Source organism: Macrotis lagotis, chromosome X, assembly GCF_037893015.1.
Source record: "Macrotis lagotis isolate mMagLag1 chromosome X, bilby.v1.9.chrom.fasta, whole genome shotgun sequence".
Lineage (NCBI taxonomy): Eukaryota > Metazoa > Chordata > Mammalia > Peramelemorphia > Peramelidae > Macrotis > Macrotis lagotis.
The window spans coordinates 263,555,056-263,576,613 of record NC_133666.1 but is presented as its reverse complement, the minus strand read 5'-3'; the positions used below and the strand labels follow the sequence as shown (position 1 = coordinate 263,576,613).

Sequence of the window (21,558 nt, the reverse complement as noted above, 5' to 3'; positions counted from 1 at the left end):
ATTATAGAATCACAAATTTCAAAGAGATAGGAACTTCAGAAATTATCATTTTACAGATAAGGAAACTAAAGTTCAAGGAATTTAAAAGTCACACAGGCAGAGCCAGAATTTGAACCCATATTTCTCAGATTGTCAATCTAGTATGTTTTTTTTATTGAACATCTCTTGGCTTTAGCAGAGTACAGGAGCATGATGACATCCAGAGGAGGGAGCCAGATGGGAAATGATGAGATCTCTGCCCTGGGTCATGCTCCTTAAAGGGAGGATGTGGGAGTTCACTTCCATCCTCTACCTTCTCCAATCAGAGGGAGGGAGGGGTCTCAAGAACAGGGGGAACTGAGGAAGTATAAGTTTCAAAGCAGATGTTATCTTGTAGGGATGATGAGTTTCTGGAGGCCATGATGAAGTTCAGAAACTCAACTCAGTGGGAAATAAAAACATAAGGCCTCCTCTAAGACAGCAACAGTGATGAAGTGTCATGTGGTAGCTATAAGCAGGATCCCGGAACAAAGATCTAGATCTGGAAAGAACCTCAAGAGTCACATTGTTATGCCAAATCAACAAGCATGTGTTAATCCCCCACTATACATCAGACACTGCAAGGAAAGTGTTTTTCAAAGAAATGAAGGGAAATTGGCTGGGGTAGGTAGGATATTACCTGCAAATAACCATGTAAGAACAAGATATATACATATACATATATATATATATATATATATATATATATACACATACATATATATGTGGATAGATAGATAGATAGATAGATAGATAGATAGATAGATAGATAGATAGCATAAATCTCAGAGGAAGGTCTTGGGGTCTTAAGGGGGACTGGGAAGGACTTCTGGTAAAAGACAGAACTTTAGTTCAGACTTGAAGAAAATCAGGGAGTATAAGGAAGTGGAAATGAGGGAGGAGAGACTTCCTAAAATTGGAGAAAGCCAATTTGGGGGCAAGAAAATCAGTGGCAATGAATTGCAGACTATATGGATGGTGGGAAGTAAAAGGGGGTAGGAAGAATGAAAAAGAATCCAGGTTATAAAAGAACTTTAAAAATCAAATGGAAGATCTTTTTTTAAAAATTTGATTCTGGAAAAAATGGTGAGTCAGTGGAGTTGTCTAAGCAGGGAATGCTGTGATCAGTCAGGCCAAGTAATCCAACCCTTCATTCTACAGAGGAGATAATCAATGCTCAAAGACTTGTGACTTGCCCAAAGTTCAAGGATCTTCAGGTTCAGGACCAGGATAAAGATTGAAACCCATTATCACCAAGAACTTCTAAAGAAGCAGAATAAAAACCTCATTGAGGACATTTGGGTTGCATAGTGAGAATGAGGAATAGCAAAAAGTTGACCCTTGGAGTTCTGCACTGGTATCTCTGAAATATTAGAACCTTAAGAATAGTTTCCTTTACTTTCTTCAATAGGTAGACAGATAAGAGTTGTATAAGATGAGAAAGCATTGAAGAAAGTTTTGGTTGGGATCTTCATTGATGAGTCAAGTGCAGACCATCAATGACATAATAACAATGATGACAATAATAATAATTAACACTTACTTAGCACTCACAGTGAGCCAAGTACTGTGGTAAGCACTTTCCAATTATGATCTCAGTTGATTAGAACAACCCTATGAAATAGGTACTGTTTTCATTCCCATTTTTACAGATGAAGAAACTGAGGCATAGAGGTTAAGTGACTCAGCCAAGGTCATGAAGCAAGTGAATATCAGAATCTAGATTTGAATTCAGGTCTTCCAGACTCCAGATCCAGAACTCCATCCACTAGGTCCCTTTGACAATTCAAGTAACAAAGCAAAACCTCCCATTTATTTTTGATCTATGTCTTTAAGCAAACCCAGGTTGCCTTAGTTGTTATACCTATAGAATAGAATCAATACCTGCCAGTTAACTTTCTCATATCAACATTTGAAAGTTTTCTGGGAATTTAATAAACATTAGAACAAATCAATTTTCATTTGTCATTTTAGTATATGAACTCATGGATAAGTCTATTTGCTAAAAGGAAAGGGCACAAGAGTGTCAACACTGTGTTAGACCATGAGATGTACTTTATAGCAGGGTATTAGTTTGTAGTAAAATAATTTACAGTAAAATAATAATAATTTAACTTAAAATAATTTCAGATGTAATTCAGTGTATTTAATCAAATAACCTATTTAAAAGATTCCATCAAATTGGGTCTTTTGACTGTGATAGCAGACCAGTTACCACTTCATTGGAACCAATCAATTCCTCAAGACTATCAAAATGACATAATTGTGGAGAAAAATGTCAATGAAATGTTTGCTTGCTTTAATGACTGAAGAAAGATAGGATGGAAGAAGTATAAAAGTCATAGACCTTCCTAAAGACTACTATATGCAAACAAGAAAATGGATTTCCTTCTTGATAAAATTTGGAGCTTTGAAACGTAATACTTAAACTATTGATAATGAGAAAAAAGAATTTCTATAATAAAGAGTATAAGACAAATTCTGAAATTGAGAGCAGGGATTTTTTTTTTTGCCTTCCTTTGTTTTCTAATACATAGTACAGTGTGTCTTAATTGACTTGATACCAGAAACGAGACAAATACCGCTCCTGAGTGAGCACTATTGATTATGTTCTTACCAAGATGGAGACAAAGACAAAGCCCTTCAGATCAAATTATGATTTAAATCTACTTCTAGACACATACAAATGAAATAAGGCTAAAATGAAAATTAAAGGATAATTTAACAATAGCCAGCATTTATAGACACTTTAGGGTTTGTAAAGCAAGTTGCACAAACACACATGGAAATGTGAATGTATGGTGGTTGGTTATTGTCCTTCATTATTGAAGAATACCAAAATGACATCACTATATTTAAGATAAATTACAGTATATCCGAATGTGGCTGATGAGACTAAAACAAGCTCGGAATTTTCTACCACAGATCAGACACAAATAGTTCACATGAACACATGTGATATGTGTGATCACAAATTGCAAGGCAATGGGGTTAAATGATTTGCCCATGATCACACAAATAGGTAATTATTAAGTGTCTGAGGTCACATTTGAACTCAGGTCCTCCTGACTCCAGGGCCAGTGCTCTATTCACTACACCACCTAGATGCCCCTGTTATCATTTTTTCAGTCCTGACTCTTCATGACCCTATTTAGGGTTTTCTTGGCAGAGATACTGGAATGATTTATCATTTAATTCCCCATTCATCTTTCAGATGAAAAACTGAGTCAAACAGGATTAAGTGACTTTCCCAGAGTTACATAGCTAGTACATTTCTGAAGTCAGATTTGCCCTGAGGAAGATGAGTCTTCCTAATAAGAACTAGCACTCTAACCATTGTACCACCTAGTTACTCATATAAGTCTGTCTGTCTGTCTATCTATCTATCCATCCGTCCATCCATCTATCATCTTGAAGAAATCTCCACAACAGGCAGTCTGAAATTGAGATATTTAGAAGGGAAACTGAGTAATAGAGATTACAAATCCTGGCCAAACCTTTACAGTTGTCAGTAGTCACTTTACAAGTATTTGGTTCTCAGTTAACTTACCAGTAACACTTAGCAGTCTTGCTATAACATATCATGTGAGAATTACAGATAGGAGGAACAGGGGAAAGGGAGGGGAAGAGCAAAAAATGTGGCTCTTGGGCTCAGTGTAAATTGAAAAATCTTTAGTCTTTTTCGGTAAGAGTCATCTTCCTAGTTATCTTTGTCGGCATCTTCACCTTAACCCCAGCCAACCACTGATTCGCTTGCTTATATCCCCAGGCAATAAAGACTTCTCCAGGCAAGGTCCAGAATTACTAAATTACCAAGAATTCACAAGCTCAAGGTATGGCTCAAGGTATTATTTTATACATTTTACAATCAAAAATGCGGTAAAAATGGATTTTTTTCATGCAAAAAAAGCTATCATGTTCATGTAAGCTGACAAATTCTGTCTTATTCTCACAGTCCATCAATAACCAGAAAATTGGTTGTGAGTCTTTCAATTTAAAACCCTTTAATTAGATCATACACACATACACATACATTAAAAGTAAATTCAAGTATACCACAGTATCATCCTATTTTAAAACCCATGAAATTTAATAAAACAAATAATTATTCACTTGAACTTAGTACTACTAATCAATTGATTATTATTTGGTAGAAAAATCACTACAAAGGAGTCTTGTTTTATTTATTAATAAAGGGTTTCTGAATGGATTGAAGATGGAAAAAAAAATCCCTATACACACATCAGTGCTGTGGTTAATGAACTGCATGCATCTGCAGTAGAAAACATCCATATGTCCATAATTCCATCAAGGCTGTGGGCTAACCACTTCAAGGTCTTGTGGCTGATGAGGTCATTGGATCTGCATGACTAAACTTCAGACCAATCATGTATACTAAGATTATAGAATTCCTCTTGAGGTCACTTTTTCAGTCTTGGGACTCTGGGCCCTTCTCTAAAATATACTTTTGTGCCCTCTAGCGGTACAACAAAAAAGCAAAGAATGTGACTTACTTTAATTTTAATTTTTTGTCAGTTTTTTGCTTCTACAATATACAAGCAACTGCTATTTTTATGATCCAATTGCCAGACTATTTTGGAATCCTTCAGTTTAGGAAAATTTTACTCTTTATTTACTCAAAAGGGTGGGAAAAGGTCCTCTCCTCTTATATTTTGTTTTAAACAGAAGGAAAAAGTCAAAATTCTACTGAAGACATTGTGATATATATATATATATATGTGTGTATATATTATTAACATGATAAATATATTATACATACAAATAATGGATATATGTATATATGAATATTATATATTTGCTATGTTTATCAGACTAAAAAGGAAAACACAGAAGCATGAATCAGAGAAAGTAAATAGTTTTAAAAGTCTTTTTCTTTTATCACATATATGCATTTTTGTACACATATTCACACACTGAGATATATATATATGTATATATATATATACATATATATATATATATAGACTAATGTTCCTCAAATATTACATTTGATCTATATTTTGGGCTGATGATCAAACACTAGAATGGAAGAATGATGAACAAAGTTAATTAAGAGTTAATGTCTACTGCTAATCAATCTTTCTTTTTTTCTTTGAAGGGTACTCCATCCTTTGATTCTGTACCTCAGTTTCATCCTTCATCCTTGGTTCTTCAACTTGCCTTATACCCACTAAAAAGTCAAGACTTGTTGATTCAATCTTCACAAAATCTCTGAAATTCTTCCTTTTTTTCCCCTTCACATCTTGCTCCCCTAATTTAGGCCCTCATAATCTCTTTGAAAGACTTTTATAACCTACTCTTGCTTCTGTATGAAGGATTAGCTAATGTCCTTAGATGTAATAAATTACATAAGCATTTCAGTCTCTGTCTCTCTGTCTCTCTATATATGCACATATACATATATAGATAAATGTATCTAAATATGTGTATATGTATAAATATGGATAATTGCTATTTCTGATGATTATATTATTTGTGCAAACAGGACCCTGAATTTACTATCAGTTAGGTCTGTGATTTCTTCTGGGTATACAGCTTCAGGAAATTGCAGATAAGGAACTTCCTCTACCAAAGGAAATCATCACCTCCTTTGTGATTTCTAGTCTTAGAGAAGGTTGCCTGGAGGTAGACAACCCAGAAAAGACTTCTGAGAATCCTTTAGACACCAAGAAGGTCAGATCAGTCAATACTTGAAAAGAAATTAATTCAATTCACTGGAAGTGAATTCACTGGAAGGTCAAAACACCAAAGATGAATCTTAAATAATTTGGTCACATAACAAGAAGATGGAATTATAGGAAAATTCAAAAGACTATACTGTTGGGAAAGATGCAAGGCAGAAGGAAAAAAGGGACAGCAGAGGATGTGATGGATAGATGATGTCATAGAAGAAATGAACATGAGTTTGGACAGACTTTGGGAAATGGTGGAGGAGAGAATGGCCTAGTGTTCTATGGACTATGGGGTCACAAAGAGTCAGATACCTTGTAACAACAACAACAATAACAACAACCATAACAACAGCATAACTTACCATACTTAAGATTTCCTATTCAAATATTTAGAGCCTGAAGAAGTATCCAAACATTAATTTATAAAAAGAAAGCCGCTTATTACATTTCATGTCCATCATCTGGTGCAATTCAAATAAAAGTAAGACTACAATATTCATACCTCTTTTCTGTAGACAAAGAAAGAAAACATTTCCAAACTTACCTGAAAAGAAAAGCAAGAAAAAGAAAATTACTACATTTGTATCATTACCCAGTACTGTGATTTTTATTCTCTAGCAAGATAAAGTAGGCATCACACAGGCAGATATCTAATTGTCTGAGTAGATTATCTACAATAAACTTGCTTTTAAGTTCTTAGTAATACAAATAAAAATGTAGGAGATAAAGTCTTTGGAAGGTATATTCACCACATCTAGCTTATTCCCCTTCCTACTCACTCCCTCCCACCCCACATGACAAAACTAGAGTTTTTAAGACAAAATATTTAATTACTTCCTAACTCCCAGCAGTATACAATTAATAAGCATAGATTATGGAGTATTCTTAGTATTCTTGCTCCATTTTCGACTAGGAGTTTCCTTGTTAGGAGATGATTATTTTTAGGACAATGTGAGGAACAAGGAAGAGCTCACAGCATCATAGTTCAAGATCTGGAAGGGACTTTAAAGGTCATCTAGTCTAATCTCTTTATTTGATAGATGATGAACCCAAGATAACATGTAAAGTAACTTGACTTCCCAGGTCTGGGCAAAACACAATGACAAAAAACTGAACAACTTTCAAGTTTCTCCCACTTCAGTCTGGCTGAATTAATGTGTTGTTAATTTCTCTAAATATTGGTTGTATTCACATTCAAGTATTGGCTCAGTAGTACATTCTAGAGACAAATAAAAGTTTTTTTTTAAATTGGCATTGTGCATCATCTGTGTCTTTGCTTCCTTTTAATAATGCAATAATCCTCATTTTTTTACATAATGTAATAACCCTCAAAATAGTGAGGATAGATACAAAATAGATGCAGGACAACCCATAAAAGCAAAGTTAAGCATTTGATACCAAACTCAATAGAACCATTATCTTTGCTACCAGATCAATCCTTTCTCTGACCTTTCTTCAGTCACCAACAACCAGACTTTCATTGATCCAGATTTGTAATAACATTCTTAATTCATCACTCATGGTAGGTCCATCACTCTTTCCCCTCCCCATTTAATTGCTATTATTTCTCCTTTATTCCCAAAGAGGATAATGACTTCACAACCCATTTAATTAGTGTCAAATCCTGTCATTCCATGTTTAGAACTTCTCTTCCATTCTTCCCTTTCTATACCCACATTTCCTACATCTTTATTTTTTACTAACTTGACTATTACTCTAGTCCAAGTTTTCATGACCTTCTTCCTGGATTCTTATTATAGCATATTAATTAGTTTCTCTGGCTCAAGTCTCTCTCTCTTTTCCAATCTATCTTCTCTGTAATTGTCAAAGCAATCTTCCTTAAAACACAAGTCTGACTTTGTCTTCTCCTACTCAATAAGCCACAATGGCTCACCATTACCTCTTGAATAATACATAAACTCCTCTCTTTAAGGCCTTTCCTAATTCTCTCCCACCTTCCCACAGTTGTTTCTGCTTCTCCCCTCATGCATGAGATAGACAAATACCCTTGCATTTACTTTGATCATATTTAGTTTAACATCTATTTGGTTCAGTGGTCAGAGCACTGAGCCAGGAAGACCCATATTAAAATTTGGTCTCAGATATTTATTAGCTGTTGACCTTGGGCAAGACACTTAAGCTCTGTTTACTTTAATCCAATGGAGAAGGAAATGGCAAGCCACTCTGGCATTTTTGATAAGAAAACTCCATGAGCAGTATGGCCTGTAGGGCCATGAAGAGTAAGACACAAATCAAACAGTAATATTTAGTATGTGTTTACATTTGCACTTGTTTCTTTTGATGGAATGTAAGCTTCTTGAAGGCAGTTCCTAGTATATTACTGAGTTAATAGTCAGTACTTGACAAATATTTTTATTGACTGACTTCAGAATTAGTTGTTTGTTGATAAACTGATGGTCTATAAAAAGAATATATTTGAATTTTATAATTATCAGGGAATGCTCTACTCATCAGACTAACGTGCTTACTTATTTAGATAGATACATATCTATATTATGTATATTTATTAGACAAATTCATCTAGCGAGCAGAACATTCACATACATCTGCGTACATATGTATGATATATGTGTGTGCCAATTTATAGCATTTTCCACCTAAAATCAAAGTCTTAGAAACATGATAGTCAAGGACTTTTCATTCTACCTTTAATCTAGAATTATACTCTTTAAACCAATGATCTTACTTTACAAGATACCCTAGATACTTAACAAACAAAAATTAATTATGGAAAAAAGTAAATAAACAAGCCTATGAAGAAACAAAATCAAAATCCAACTTAACAAAGATTAATTTTGAAGTGATTATATTCAACAGGAGCCCAAACCATATTAATCTAATTGGATCCATTTTATAAGTAGGCAGGAATAGGTGACCACTTAGAATCCAAAATTTGTCCTAGGATGTTAACCTCAAGTTTTCCTAACTCCAAGCAGAAAAGTCTTATAGTGTTCAGTGCTGCATCTTTTTTGTCCCTGTCCTTTATTTAGTCTTTTATTCCCAGCATCTAGCACAGTCTGTGATATGGGGTTGATGCATTATAAATTCATGCTGATTGATATTTATTTGTTGAGGGCTAATTTTTGTTTTGTGATATTAATTTTATTTGAGAATTAAAAATAAATAATTTAAAAGTTAATTTCATGAAAATTTTAAGTATTCATTTTATGTGAATATTTAAAATTATCACATCCACAGACATCAACCCACCCCATATAATACATATATATGTATATATATATATATACACATAAATATATATGTATATACTTATACATATTCATGTCTAGCAGCTTGAACTATTATTGTCTTTACCTAATGGTACTTTTTGAATGAGAAACTCAATTTGTCCACCAGATGTCTCTCTATATTTCTGAATATGGATTCTAGAAACAATAAGGGCTCATAATATAAAATAGTATTAAAAAGTCTGATATGTTCTCTTTTATTTAAAAATAAGAATTTTTTAACACATTTTTTCTTATTTTTAGTAGAGATGCAACAATGCTAGCACATGGAGAAAGGAAAACCAGTAAGATGTGTATTCAGGTCCTAATTGTCACACATATTGCCTGAGGAGCCTTAAGCAAATTGCGTAACTTCTCAGAGTATCCTTGAGAACTCAAGACTAAATGTTGCAAAGAATATGCTGTCATCACATTGGTTAAGGCAGAATCTTCAACTCTGGAATTCCCTCTATGGATCCCATCTTTTATTTCCTCTATTGATCAAAAGACAGTTGACACAGACATACATCTGTTATCAAAAAGCAAATCTGATTAATAGATGAAATATTCATTCAATCTATGATGACTGCCATTTGTAGAGTATTTCAAGATTTGCATGGTACTTTACATGTCTTCTTTCATTTGATTCTTACAACATTGTGAAGTAAGTGCATTTTGGAGATGAGGACACTGAGGCAAGGAAATGTTAAGGAACTTTATTAAGGTCACACACAGCTAACAAGCTTCTGAGGGAGGATTTGAAGTCATATCTTTTTTGAAGTGAAGTCCAGTATTTTCTCACTTGTTCCAATGGTCCAATAACTGGGATCCATTTGATTATATGACTAACTTTGTGCTGAACACTGGGTGGGTTATAACAAAAAAACTTTTGCTTTTGAGCATCTTCCAATTTAGCTGAGAAAACAAGGACTATGTGAAACAGTTGTGCAGTCATTTAAGGTGACATCAATAACTTACATTTATATAAAACTTTAAGGTTTACAAAGTACTTGCCTTGTAACAACCTACTGTTATAGATGGTGCAAAGATCAAACTTCACACTTTACAGATGAGGAAAGTGAGGTTTGAGACACATCCAAGGACCCAGAGCTAATTAGCATCCTGGCTAAGCCTTCTGACTTCAAGATCAGTGTTTTGTCCTTTGTGAAAATGTGATCTGAAGAATTACTCTCAGAACCCCAGAATTGTGAGGAGTAGAGACTACACAGGATGGATAGCATCAGGATTTAAAAGAATATTCAAGGCTAGAATAATAAGGGGCTTAAACCAGTAAGATAAAAGTCCTATACTCACATATAAAAATAATACACTGCTCAAAGAGGATTGGCTTAAAGCAGTTCATGTGGAGAAGGGGTTTTTAATTGCCTGCAAATTCAGCATGAGTCAGTAATGTGATTAAGCTGTCCGAGAATGTCAGTTTGCCCTTAGACTTCATTAATAACAGTACCTTGAACAGAAAAAAAAAAATAAAACCCACAGACATCCAGTTATAACAACACTATACTCAGCACTGGTCAAACCCAGTTCTCAAAATCACAATGGCTAACATTGGCAGTGTTCTTCCCATATGCTTGGATCTTATAAGTAGAATCTTTTCTTAAGGAGAAAGGATTATATTTGTCCAATCCCCTTTCTCCTCATAACATTTCCAGATCCTCTATCTCTTAATGGACAGACCCCTTTCAACTGCATTGGAAAGACTGTGTTCTCCATCCCACCTACTAAATATGACTTAGGGACTACCATTCCACATGGGGCAACAATGTAAAATAAGTTGAGAGAAACAGCTGGGAAGTTTACCACAGGACAGGCTACATTTAATGGCTTTCTACTCTTGTGACTTCTCCCCATCCTTTCCCCCCTTAATAAATAGTCCTAACTTTCAGTCTATACCTACTTCTGCCTTCCGTTATATTGTAACCTTAGCCTTCCTCTGTTGTCATACAGTGGAAATAATGTTGTATTTGGAGTGATAGGACCCAAATGAGAATTCCAGCTCTGCCACCCACCACCTTTGTGACCTTAATTAAATCACTTCATTGAGATTCCATTTCCTTGTAAAATGAGGAGGTAGGACTGCATGACATTCAAGGTCTTTTCCAGATCTAAATCTATTGTCCAATAAATCTTGGATATCTTTAAACCACAATCCTACACAGGGCCAGGAGAAGGAGCTGTCATAGATCTTTCTTCCTACTGTCAATTTTTGAAGCTTCTTCTGCCATCACTCCTCAGTAACCACTTTTCCTCCTACCTTCTCTGTCATGTTCAGATTCTTGCTACTATGGATTTCCAGGTTACTCTACTTTCTCCTCAACATAAGTTCTGTACCACACTCACAGATTTCTCTACTAAATCCTTTTCAACCAATTGGTCCACAAATATTTAGTATTCTTTTACGATGTGACATATTCAGCTGGAACCAGTTAAACAAGGATAAAACTGAAACAATCCTCATCTTGAGAAGCTTATCATGTAACCAAAGGAAATAAGGCATACATATACTGTGATTGTTATTTAGACATTTCAGTTATATTTGATTCTTTATGACTTTGAGGTTTTCCTGACAAAGGTACTGAAATAGTAGGCCATTTCCTTAAGAGAGTTGCCTGTATGTATGTATGTATACATAAAGTTATATATATATATATATAAAACAAATAGCATTTGATGAGATCAAGAATGGTTTCATGTAGAAAGTAACTTGAAATGAGCCTTGAAGAAAACTAGAGATTCTGAAATCATACATCGGAATGGCCATAACTTAACTTTTCCCTTTGGAAAGGAAGTTTGTCCCAGGTGTTGCAATTTCTAGCTATGATTTTGGTCAACTCCATATGTGGGCTAATGTGCTCAACTCTGATTGTAACATTTTCAGAGTACATTAACTCACTACCACATCTAAAAGAGAATAATCAATATGATAAAAGTCTGAAAATCATTTCTTATGAGTAATTGTTGAAACTGAGTCATATTTTCCCTGGACAAATGAGAGAGGACTTACCTAGTTGCTGAAACTATGTGGTTCATGTTGATGGGCATGCTTTTAATGGATTCATCCCTCTTCTCATGACTCCTCTGAGTATTTTGATGCCATGAGAGTATGGATCATTTAATTCACATAGTTACAAAGATACAATATGCCAGCAAAGTCTATTAGAGTGTCACATTCCTATTCATCTGAAGGCAGACAACATATGAAATAATAAAAGGATATATTTTTCCCTCCCAATGAATTCCTATTAATTTATTCCATATACCATATTATTTCTGTTCTGTGAGGTTATCCAATGTGCTCATACTATGTCTCTTATGCCTGGGATTATGGTGAAATAGATTTGTAAGATTAAAGGATGCCAAGGACATTACCTTTGCAGCTGTTGGTGAATTAGCCCTGTCCAACTACTTAATTCTGTCACCCTGTTATATGAATACTCTCTCCACTGTCAGAGGATCTGTTCACAGGCTCAGGATATGACTGTCTTCTCTGTGTGAGTGTAGGTGACCTGGTGTTTTTTTTTTCAGCAAAAAGGAATATTTATTGAATATCTGATTCAGTAAAGAAAGCTTAAAGTACGAACACAAACTGCAACAGCTCCACGGTGATTGGTCTTGGTGCAAAAGCGAGACTCGGGATCTGCACTTGGGTAAAGCCAGTGGGGACGTTTTCAGGCCTATTAATATATTTGTGCCACTGTTGGACAAAACTACTGCCTCTTTAAAGGAAGGGATTGGGGCTGAGGGGGGAAAGAGTTAGTTCTGTCGGAGGGAATAATTCTTGCATGTGCTTAAAAGTTCTAAACTTCTCTGGGAGGAGGGACCTACAAACCATCAACTGCAACGGGCTTAGCTTAGCATGGGGAGCTTTTAAAACCTTTCCAAGTCTATTCACAATGCTGCCGTGGATCTGGATGTTAACCAATGCTTCTTCTGGGTTCATGCTGCAACTGTCATTCTTCACACAGCACTGGAAAGCATGGAAAGGTCGGTAGGGTACGCTTTAATGAAATATACATGAATCTTCAGATAATGGAGGATGGTACATACACACACACACACACACACACACACACACACACACATATATATATATATATATATATATATATTTTTTTAATAGAAAGTCCCTTCAGTACATGGTGGTGGGTTTGATGTTTTCTTGCATTTCTGCACTGTTAGACTCAGTTCCAATGCCTTCAAGATCTCTTTCTGAGAATCCAAAGCCCCTGAGGATGCTGAGCACACTGTCACCTCCAGTGGCCTGCCTCAGGGACTGCTCCATTTGCTCTCGGCGCTTGGATTCAAACTCCAGAACTTCCTGTAGCTTCCTCTTGGCCTTCTTCTCCTTCTTCAGGAGCCTCTGGACGGTGGCCCGGCTCTGCAGCTCCACGGCCAGCTGCCTTTCCAGGGTCTCCCGCATCTCCCTCTCCCTGTAGAGCTCCATCCTCAGCTCCTTCTTTCTCCTCTTGCATCTGCCTCTCCTGGACTCGGGCACTGTCTCGAGCCACTTTCAGCAGGAACTGAATGTTGGTTAGGAGCGTTTCCACGGAGGAGAGGCTATCGGCAAAGATGAAGGGGGCGGCGAAGCCGGGAGCCACGATCTGCCCGGCCAGCTGACTCTTGTCGAGGTTCGGCTTCATCACGGGGATGGCGATCTGCATCTCCCCGGTCTGTCTGGCTTCCCAAACTTGACTGTAAGCATCTTGCGGGCAAGTTCCCTGCCTGATGCTCCTTTTTGTCCCCCACAGTACCTTGTGCTGGATGAACAGCTCCTGACTCAGGGACAGGACGTTCTCCTTCTGGAGCTTTTTGGGGTTCGAGCCTTGGCCTGGGTCGGGGAGCTCTTTCTCTCCATCCTCGGGCGCCCTGGGCGTGTCCTCGGGCTGGGGGGAGCCGCCGCCCCCCACGCCGCCGCCGCCGCCGCAGGCGTCCAGGCCCTCGGGCCCCGCGCTGGCTTCGGGCGCGGCGGCCGGCTCCGAGCTCTCCGGCTCCCGGATCACCCAGGCCCCGGCCCTGGAGAGCGGGCTCTGGCCCTGCCTCTGCGCCGCGCCCGCCATGTGGGAGATGGTGACCTGGTGTTTTTATGATATCAAGATGTTCAAAGAAGTTATAAGAATAGGCATTCATTCATTCATCGGGTTTGTGCTCATCAACATAGTCCACATAGCATCAGCCACCAAAAAGACATTCAGTTCTATCAATTACTCATCATAAGACAAGAGCTTCAGACCTCTTTATAATACTGATTCAAGAATAGGGTACTATCATGAGACCCCAGTTGTTTAAACATGATACACAGAATCATTGGTCTTCAGGGAGTGGGTAATCCTGATGTTATCAGAATCTACAGCAAATGCTATTACTGGTGATGAGGGAGGGTACACAGATCCATGTCTAAGTAAAGCCACGAGGGAGCAGAGGTAATGGTGAATAAGGTTCTAGATTTGGAGTAAGAACTAGCTTCAAATTCTGTCTCAGTCACTTAACCTTACTTACTATTAGTTTCAATTTCCTTTTATATAAAATGAACAGTTTGAATAATATGCCCTCTAAGGTTTATATCACTAAACCTATGATCTCTTGTAGAAAGTAGGATTTTAGTTAAAAGCTGAAGGAATCCTGGGGGTGGGGTGGGGCAAGGGGCAGATTATGAGAAAGAAGAATATTACAAATGTGGAAAACAGCTAGCAAAAATATCCACATTTAGGTGGTGGCAGATTATATATGGTCAGTAAAAAAGAGATTTTTAGTAGACTGCAAGCTCAATATAAGCTAATAATAATATGATATGTCAGTCAACAGGATCATCATCAAAATGTCTTGCCACTGGACTCCAATGACTCTGGAGGAGAGAGTGAGGCTGATGGCTGCACAGCTTGGTCTCACTTAAATCCAATTCCTTACAAGTCATTATCTTCCTGAAGTCACTGGTTCTCTTTGAGAATAACAACATCAGTCAAAAAAGCTAATATGATTCCATGTTGCTTCTGAGAGGCACAGCCTCTGTACTAAGGAAGCTCTGTACTCTGCCTTGCTCAGACTCCATTAAGCCCATTGTGTTCCATCCTGGGAAAGACAATGAATGAGGTACTGGATAGAATGCAGAGGAAGATAGGTACTGAAGTGCTTTCAGATTATGCCAAGGAAGACTTGCTAGAAGGATCTGAGGATGTTTCATTAGGGGAAGAGAAGACTAAGGGGAGATATTGTAAATGTGTGTGTTCAAGCATATGGAAGATAGTCATATTATAGAGGGATGATATTGGTTCTCTTTGCCCTATTAAGAACAATGAAGAAAAGATGAAGAGATATATAGACTTAACAACAGTGTAAGAAAAATTGCCCAAAAAGATGCCTGAAAATAGAATGGACTGCTTTGTAAGAGATTGATTCTGGGTCTTCCCCTCAATTAAAGAGGTCTTCAAGAGAAGGATGGATAATCATCCCATATGGGAAGGTTGCACAGGTCATTCCTGAAAGGAATGAGTTGACATAGGTTGCCTTTGAAAACCTTTCCAAATTTAAGATTTTAAGAGAGAGAGAGAGAGAGAGAGAGAGAGAGAGAGAGAGTATGTGTGTGTGTGTGTGGGGGGGGATAGTACATGTTCACTTTTATTTGCCATTATCTCTTACATTTTCAGGCCTTAGATATTCATTTCCTCTCAAAGCTCATTTTACTTTCCATCTCTGGAGGTCGGAATTACTTTCCTTAGAAGTGATTAAATACAGAATTTTTTATGGCTGCCAGAAGGGCCTATCAATTTCTCCTATCTCTCTTTAATGACATACAGAGGACAGAGTATGGAATGCAGTATCAGGCTGGTGTCATTGGTGCTTAAAAATGGACGTGACCCTAAAGCATTCTGCAAGTTCATCATCCATCTTCATTGTCACTGCCATGTTCCACAGAAAACTGGCAAATCACTGTACATAGTGGATAGAATCTGACCCCTTTGGCAACAGATGATTGTAGGTATAACGTCAGTAGTGGCAATCCATGGGTGTCATGTCTCTTTGCTTAAAGTAGCTCTGGCTTTAAAGCCAGAATGGTCTGCCAGACTTAAACCCTCTTGCCCAATAAGTGTGATGATAATGACCATTACTATAATAGAACCCCTGATAATTTGCACTTAGGGATGGGCTATGAAAAAGAAATAGACCAGCACAGTTTATTGACTATAAATTTGGATTATTTAGACCAAAAACCCTACAAAGAGAAAAGAATTATGCAATTATTGTTGGCAACTTTTTTAATCACATAGTTACTAATTTCCATTAATAATGCAAAGCTTAGAAATAGAACAAAATTAATTGTACACAAAAAAGGTTGCTTTGAGTCAATGTAGTGGCCCAATAGAAGAGGTGATAATAGTCAGTCTAATCCCTGGTAATAAATAGATACTGCCTGTGAGTGGGCTGTTAACCACAGAATCATCTGGGAGGGGACACTCTTTCAAGTTTTTGTTCTTTGGCATTCAGTCATATCCAACTCTTCATAATTCCATTTGGGGTTTTCTTGGCCATAATATTGGAATGGTTTGTCATTTCTTTCTCCAGCTCATTTTCCTTCCAAATGAGTGGCCTAAATTCAAACAGTTAATAAGTGTCTGAGGTCAATTTTGAACTCAGGAAGAACTCTAAATCCAGTACTATTCACTGTGACACTTAGCTGCTAGTCATTAAAGCTGGGGAGTAGATAGATGCTAAAAAGCTAGATCAAGCTACAAGGGAGACCAATACTGATTATATCAACATCCAAAATGATGCCTTCCTAGTCCTCTAAGCTTAGCACTTCCATATTTTTTAAAGTACCTTGTCTTGATACTTGAAATAGAACAAAGTTATATTTCAACAACCTTATCATTTCTGAAAAGTAGGAAAAAGGCAAGATGTTACATTCATTTTCCCTTTGTCAACAGTATCAAATTCCTGTAGTATTTTATGAAATGAATGGACTGATGCTTTGGGCAACTCTCTGGAAGTTAGTTAAGAGTGAGAAGTGGGTTTGGTACAAACCAACAGGGTCAATATGCATCTTCTAGTTAATATAATTCAAATAAATTTAGTAGATGCACTATGCATAAAGGCATTGGGATAATTAGATAGAAATATGAGGAGTTAATGATCAAAGCAGGAAGAGTTTGAAATGTCTTGAAATGTTTTCTATCAATCTTAATTAACTGTGTCTCAAACACTCACATCAGGATCTGAATCCTACCTAAACAGGTCAGAAAAGTTTGAAACCTACTACTATTTCTATGTGTTGCTGTCATCAAGTCATTTCAATCATGTTTGATCATTTGTTACCCCATTTGGGGTTTTCCTGGCAAAGGTACTAGAGTGGTTTATGATCTCCTCCTCCAGCTCATTTTATAAATGAAGAAACAGGCAAACAGGAGTAAGGGACTTGCCCATGTCACATAATTAGTAAGTGTCTAATGCCAGATTTGGACTCTGGAAGATAAGTCTTCCTGACTTCAGACCCAGCAATATATTAATATTAATAATAATAATAATAATAACAATAACAAAAACAAAAATAACAACAATTAAAGAATTGGAAAAGGTCAGACTCTCTTTCAAAGTTCAATTCAATTATACCTAAATACTTCAGCATGGGTAAAACATAGAATTCTGGACATTAAATCAGGAAGATCTGTGTTCAAAGGATATATCAATCAATTAACAGTGACTTAGGAAAATTACATGAACTTGCAGGAACTGTTGTTGAGCAAGATGAGAAGAATCAGAACATTGTACATCCTAACAGCAAGATGGGGGTGATGATCTACCTTAATGGACTTGCTCAATGCAATAATCAGGTACAATTTTATAATACTTGTGGCAAAGAATACTGTCTGTATCCAGAGATAAACTGTGTAGTTTAAACAAAGGCCAAAGTACATTACCTTCAATTTTTTTTAAAAAGTGTCTTATGTACTACATAATTTTGCTGTCTCTAATATTTTGTTTTCTCCTCAAAGATATGATTTTTCGCTCAACACATCATGTTTTCAAAAGAAAATAAAAAATAAAGAAAATTACTTGAATGTTCCTTGCCTCAGTTTTTTCAGTGGTAAAACAAGGTTAGACTTGCTGATCTTTAAGGTCCAAATCTAAAATTTTGAGAGCTATGAAAAAATACCACTTTAGGTAGGGAGGGTTCTAGAAAAACTACTTCAAAGATTGTATGATCTCTCTGGGAAACTAAGCCACATGCATATGAAATGACTAACCAATAATGTCAGATATATATAGGATTAATCAACAATATCAGTAATGTATTCCAGTTTGCAAAGAGAGATAATAATGTAGTCTGAAATTGCTTAACGGAGTCTATTGACTGGGTCAGGGCTACTTTCAGAACTCTAATGGGACCTTAGAGACTTTCTCAGAACAAAATTTTTCAGTATACAAAATAAAATTATTGGAATTACAAAAGAAATCAATTGTATTGAAATATTATCACCATCATTAAAAAAAGGTAACAGCATTCCTGAAATCTACTTTAAGAACTCCTAGTCTAGGTAGAAATTGGGCTGACTCTGGGAGGATGATTAAAATTTGAATAATTGAATTGGAGTAAAAAAAGGTCACAGTAAGGGAGAACATCAGTAAAGGGTCCAAAGTGGGAATGAGAGCAACATGTTTATGGAATAAGGAGGCTAAAACAGATAGAACAGAGGGAACAGAGGAAATAGAAGATGGTAAAATGTGAGTTTGGGGTCAGTATATTGAATTTTTCCTCTTTATTATCTGCATAATTGCATGCACCCATATTCTCTCTCACCCCCTTTTTCCACTTTACCCTTCCTCCTCCCCCCCATCTCTCTGTCTGCCTGTCTCTGTCTCTGTCTTTCTCTATTTCTGTGTGTCTGTCTCTCTTTCCTCTTTCCTTTTCCAGTTTAAATATCTGATTTTTTTTCATTATTCCATTCCTGAAAGGTTGCCTTATCACACATAGCATTTTCTTTCCCTGTGCGAAACCTGGGAAAGAATTCATCCTAAGAGTCCTTTCCTTTGTTGGAAAGGATAAAATATTTATTAATAGTGAAGGATCTAGCATTGCCCTGTGAGATGCATCTTGCTAGTCTATCACTTTCTGTCTAATAATGCCCTTCACATCTAGTTGTAGTCACAATGGAACACTTGCTGCTGTCATTGATTGAAACTGAAAACAAATAAAGGACCAGTGGAACAGCCCAAGAGCTGTTCGTCATCACTGCCTGGCAACAGAAATAGTGCCTCCCTGGGGGAAAAGCCAGGGAGTGGCATGGTTTTATTTATTTACTTTTCTGTAGTCACATCTATCTTCCAGGCAGAACAGAGTCATAAGCAGAATGAATTCCCTGTTAATTGGAAAGCTATTCCACTGGGCAAGAGACAGGTTTACTCAGCCAAAGTGAGGACTGCTCACAAGTGGGTATTTTTTCGGCCAACAATGTGAAGGTCAAAAGGATTTTCTGGATGCTTTTCAGGCAGAGAAAACATTCAGAGGGGACTGTGCCATGGGTAATCTGAAATAGGAGGTATCACTAAAAATATTGAAACTGATTTTACAAACTACATATATGAAAATACATTTGATTATTTTATAATCACACGACATAATCATACTTCATTTAGGGAACACCAAAAACAGCAAGAATTAGTTTATTTAAGATTTACACCCCATTTATTTCCAAAAGAACTTGGGGTGAATTGCAAAAAGTGTCATTAAATGTATCCTTAGAATGGATGTTCCAAGAGGACTGACTGTATACTCTACTCTGAACAGCACATTAAATGTTATAGTACCCTGTTATTAAATAACAACCTTGTTGTTGTACATACGTGGGCATATATGGAAATCAGGTTAATGATGTTTACCCTAATAGAAATAAAAGCACTTAAAAACTGAAAAATGCTATGTGAATAAGATGGGGATAGGGTCTAGATTAGTGATTACAATCAAGGACTTGGAGGAAAGTCTTTCTACCAATGCAGGTCTGCACTTTCTTGCAACTTATAATTTTAGAACTGTCTAGGACATGGAGAGATTAAGTGTCTTGCCAATGGTAAAATGGATAGTCAGTCTTAATGGCTTCAGAGTTGACTCTCTTCCATTACATTATACTAGCACTTGTCACAGAAATATGTCATTATTGTTGCCAATGGGAGTACTATAGTTTGGGAAGATTTTGAATATTAAATTACAAATTGTATATTCTTTTCAAGCTACTGTACTCCTCTCCCCTGCAATACTTTCATTAGATGGACTCTGAGAGACCACACCCCACCCTGCTGGAGGAATTTTATCAGATCTACTTTGTAATTTCTCCCTCAGACTATGTACTGATTGATAGATGAATGCAAACTCACACTAAGCTCCTAAAACTCACTGGTCCCAGAAGGTGCTTTATATCCTATCCATCTACCAGGAAACCAACGCCTATTTAAGTATCTTACCATATTGTCATTACCTTGCTTGTGTCCTGAAAGAGCATGATTATCAATTTTTTATGGTTCCATCTTAGAATGCAAGCTTTCTGAGAACAGGAACTATCTTGCCTTTGTGTTTATATCCTCTCTGTTTAGTCTAGCGCCTGATATACAGTAAAGATTTAATATATCACTCATTCATTCCTACATTTCAGTAAAATATTAACAACTAAAACCTAGGAACAGATGTGAAGATAGTATTTGGATAGTTTGTTCAGTTATTTCTGTCATGTGTGATAGATACTTCATGATCCCATTGGGGTTTTCTTGGCAAAGATACTGTAATGGTTTGCCATTTCTTTCTCCAGCTCATATTATAGATGAGAAAACTGAGGCAGTTAATGACTTGCCCAGAGTCACATACTTAGTAAAGTGTCTGAGGGCAGATTTGAATTCAGGATGGTGACTCTTTGACTTCAGGTGTGGCACTCTATCCAATGAATGTCCTAGCTGTCCTCTAGATAGGACTAAATTTTCAAAAAATTGACAAATTTTGAAATTCTGACATTTTCACTTTATAAAATTGATTCATATTGATATATTACTAAAAATATCAAATATTTAGAAGTATGAAACACCATAATATCCTACAGTGACTTCATACCATTTCATGGAAGTGATAATAAGATATCAAACTCTTGCCATACAGCCCAAGCTCTAAAAGTTCTACCCACTTGAAAAGACTTCTAAGAAAGTCCCTATTAATCATTATTTTATTAAGTGCCCACTGTGCCAAACAAATGGTGCCTAGGACACAAAAAATGTCGAAAATACAATCCCTATCCTTAAGGAGCTAATGGGAGAAAAAAGCTTATAAAAACAAAACAATATGGGGGTGTCTAGTTGGGGCAGTGGATAAAGCACCAGGCCTGGAGTCAGGAGTACCTTGGTTCAAATCCAGTCTGGACACTTGATAATTACCTAGTTGTGTGGCCTTGGGCAAGCCACTTAACCCCATTTGCCTTGCAAAAATCCTTAAAGAAAAACCCAATGTGATACAGACAAGATACACACCCATAGGCTTTAAGTTTTGCCAAGTACTTTACAATATGATCTAATTTTATCTTCACAAAATCCCTCATAAGATTGATAGCATT

At 36.6% G+C, this 21,558-nt stretch overlaps 1 protein-coding gene and 1 pseudogene across 6 annotated transcripts in view; both read right to left on the bottom strand.

Moving 5' to 3' along the window:
• Positions 1 to 21,558, bottom strand: part of PDE4D (phosphodiesterase 4D) — a 1,222,901-nt gene that overhangs the window by 427,194 nt on the left and 774,149 nt on the right. The gene's annotated exons all lie outside the window — the stretch shown is intronic.
• Positions 6,262 to 19,200, bottom strand: LOC141503422 (dachshund homolog 2 pseudogene; annotated as a pseudogene).